Raw genomic sequence first — 3738 nt, forward strand, 5'->3', positions numbered from 1 at the left:
TGTGATTAGACGTTAGTGGCTATCACACACACACATTCATACTGTTGCTCTTTGATTAGATAACTCTATGGCTGCTGTCAATATACAGGCGAAGCTTACGGGTTATGCAGCCAACTTTGTAAGTTGGAACATTAAGTCTATGAATCACCCTGTTAAGCACAAAAAGGTGCTTACACAACTGAAAAAATCTGATATGTCTTTTCCACAGGGGACTCACCTTTGTATAGCAGACCGATATAGATTGAAGACTGGTTGGGTTGGCCAAATAGTCCATTCCAACTTTAACTCTAAGACAGAGGGGTGGCCATCCTTATGGGTAAAAACGTCCCATTTCCTGTATCAACCATTTTATCTGATCCTATGGGTCCTTATTATGGGTCCGCATTACTGTGGTTGGCCAACATTATGGACTTTATGGACAACTTTATGAACTGATTTAAGCCAACATTTATGCCCCCAAATGGGATGATGAAACCTTAATTGTCTATTAATTCTCGTGAATTCTGGATATGACAACACACAATCTCATTTTAGCCGGAGGTACAAGCTGTGTGCTCTCTAACCTAGAAAGAAGCTCTAATAAGGATACTCATCCAGGGCATGCTCCGACTATATTCCTGTCCACAAAATGTTCTATTGGATAAATTCATTTGTCACTGATAAATGTCCTCTTCCACTTATTGAAACTTGCAATTATCAATCTATTGTTATTTCAGATCATACCCCCCTATTGATGAGATGGGGGTTGGATGCCTCACTGCCCTCCGCCTCTGGCAGTGGCCCTTTCTACTAAGGAGGCAAGAGTTCTGCATGTCCTGGTGACCCTCCACCTGTTTCACAGGTGGGTGCAGCCTGATCTATCTAGTGAAAGTCTAGACAGACCAGACCAGCTCAACCACACAGACACTTCCTACCCGATTTGAGGACAAAAGCAGAGTATGCAATATGTGGGACAAACAAACACACACACACACAAATGGCAAATGTGAGATCATGGGAATCTAAGCAGCTTGAACCGAAAGTGACTAAAAATTGTCAAGGCTGAGCAGGACTCAAGCGCAGACTACGAATCACAATAAACATTTTTTTTATTTACATGACACAGAGTGCACTATATACAAGTGGGGAGAAGGGGTCCAGCGAATCCAGAGGTCCATGGAGGGTGGGGGGCTCCAAAGGCTCACTGCAACTGCCACACTCACGAACAGGGTCTCAAGGCGGGGCACGGAAAATCTATATACAAGGACAAAATGTTAAATGCCAAGCAAAGCACAAAGAGAAATCAAAATATTTCCAAAGCTAGAATTGCACTAACGAATGTTACACAGTAGTCCAGCGACAAAGGGCTCCAAGCAACTGCCTTCAGAAGTGGCTGGTAAACAGGATGATGAACCTCAGGTGAGAAATTGCTTGCAGGTGTGAGGACAGCAACCGGGAGCCCATGATTAGGTCCACCCAGGCATCGCGTTGTGAGCAGGGAAGCAAGAAAGAAAGTGAGAGAAACAAAAACAAATACATATACATGTAGCGTAACTGGACCATGACAGTAATATTTCAGTTTGATCAACCATCTCAACAAGTTCAATTACTTTCTTTTCAAGCTGCTTACACTACATTGACTTTTATTTTTACACAATCTCAGAAGAGGAGAGCCACTGAGGGAACGCCTTCCGCCCTCCAACGCCTCCACCGTGACCTCCACTTCTGAGAGGAATTGCCCACAGATCAAAGCATGGAGTGTGCCTGAATGGACATACAGAACTCCAAGGTTCGGCCCAGTGTTGAGGGTTTTCCCAAAGGAGAGGGCCCGGCGGGCGGTGCCTCACAGCCCTCTGCCTCTGGGAGTGGCCCCTTTCTACTAAGGAGGCAAGAGGTGGCCAGGAGTCTGTCAGCGAGTTCTGCATGTCCTGGTGACCCTCCACCTGTTTCACAGGTGGGTGCAGCCTGATCTATCTAGTGAAAGTCTAGACAGACCAGACCAGCTCAACCACACAGACACTTCCTACCTGATTTGAGGACAAAAGCAGAGTATGCAATATGTGGGACACACACACACACACACACACACACACACACACACACACACACACACACAGATCAGTTGAAAGGGACAGAAGAAATGGCAAAAGTGAGAATATCTCACACACACACAACAGAGGGGGAAGAGATAGAGAAATTGGCAAATGTGAGATCATGCTAAGCAGCTTGAACTGAAAGTGACTGGAAATGTTTACGTTAGATCAGCCACCCATCCATTCTCTGCTGTGTTTCTTTTCCAGTGTCACAGGGCAGCTCGAGCCTATCCCAGCTATCTTAGGGCGAGAAGCAGGGTACACCCTCGACAGGTCACCAGTCTGTTACAGGGCTAACACATAGACGCAGAAAACCATTCGCACCTATCGCCAATTTACACTCTTCGATTACCTATTGCCACTAACTGCAGGTCGTTGGACTGTGGCAGGAAGCCGAAGTACTAGGAAAGAACCCACGCAAAAGCAGGAAGAACATGCAAACTCCACACAGAGCGACGGTAGAGCTGAACTCAAGACCTTCTTCCTGTGCGGTAACGGTGCTAACCACTGTGCCGCCCGCGTGTGAGCAACCGTCTCCCAGAAATTTAAAAAAGTTCAGTTACTTTCTTTCAAGCTGCTTACACTACATTGACTTTTGTTTTTACACAATCTCAGAAGAGGAGAGCCACTGAGGGAACGCCTTCCGCCCTCGGACGCCTCCACCGTGACCTCCACTTCTGAGAGGAATTGCCCACAGATCAAGCATGGAGTGTGCCTGAATGGACATACAGAACTCCAAGGTTCGGCCCAGTGTTGAGGGTTTTCCCAAAGGAGAGGGCCCGGCGGGCGGTGCCTCACAGCCCTCTGCCTCTGGGAGTGGCCCCTTTCTACTAAGGAGGCAAGAGGTGGCCAGGAGTCTGTCAGCGAGTTCTGCATGTCCTGGTGACCCTCCACCTGTTTCACAGGTGGGTGCAGCCTGATCTATCTAGTGAAAGTCTAGACAGACCAGACCAGCTCAACCACACAGACACTTCCTACCTGATTTGAGGACAAAAGCAGAGTATGCAATATGTGGGACACACACACACACACACACACACACACTCACTCACAGATCAGTTGAAAGGGACAGAAGAAATGGCAAAAGTGAGAATATCTCACACACACACAACAGAGGGGGAAGAGATAGAGAAATTGGCAAATGTGAGATCATGCTAAGCAGCTTGAACTGAAAGTGACTGGAAATGTTTACGTTTGATCAGCCACCCATCCATTCTCTGCTGTGTTTCTTTTCCAGTGTCACAGGGCAGCTCGATCCTATCCCAGCTATCTTAGGGCGAGAAGCAGGGTACACCCTCGACAGGTCACCAGTCTGTTACAGGGCTAACACATAGACGCAGAAAACCATTCGCACCTATCACCAATTTACACTCTTCGATTACCTATTGCCACTAACTGCAGGTCGTTGGACTGTGGCAGGAAGCGGGAGTACTAGGAAAGAACCCACGCAAAAGCAGGAAGAACATGCAAACTCCACACAGAGCGACGGTAGAGCTGAACTCAAGACCTTCTTCCTGTGCGGTAACGGTGCTAACCACTGTGCCGCCCGCGTGTGAGCAACCGTCTCCCAGAAATTTAAAAAAGTTCAGTTACTTTCTTTCAAGCTGCTTACACTACATTAACTTTTGTTTTTACACAATCTCAGAAGAGGAGAGCCACTGAGGGA

This window comes from Aulonocara sp. 'chitande type north' Nkhata Bay, linkage group LG12 (assembly GCF_057382095.1).
Source record: "Aulonocara sp. 'chitande type north' Nkhata Bay isolate Kocher_YH1m ecotype deep benthic linkage group LG12, A_spYH_male_GT1.1, whole genome shotgun sequence".
Lineage (NCBI taxonomy): Eukaryota > Metazoa > Chordata > Actinopteri > Cichliformes > Cichlidae > Aulonocara > Aulonocara sp. 'chitande type north' Nkhata Bay.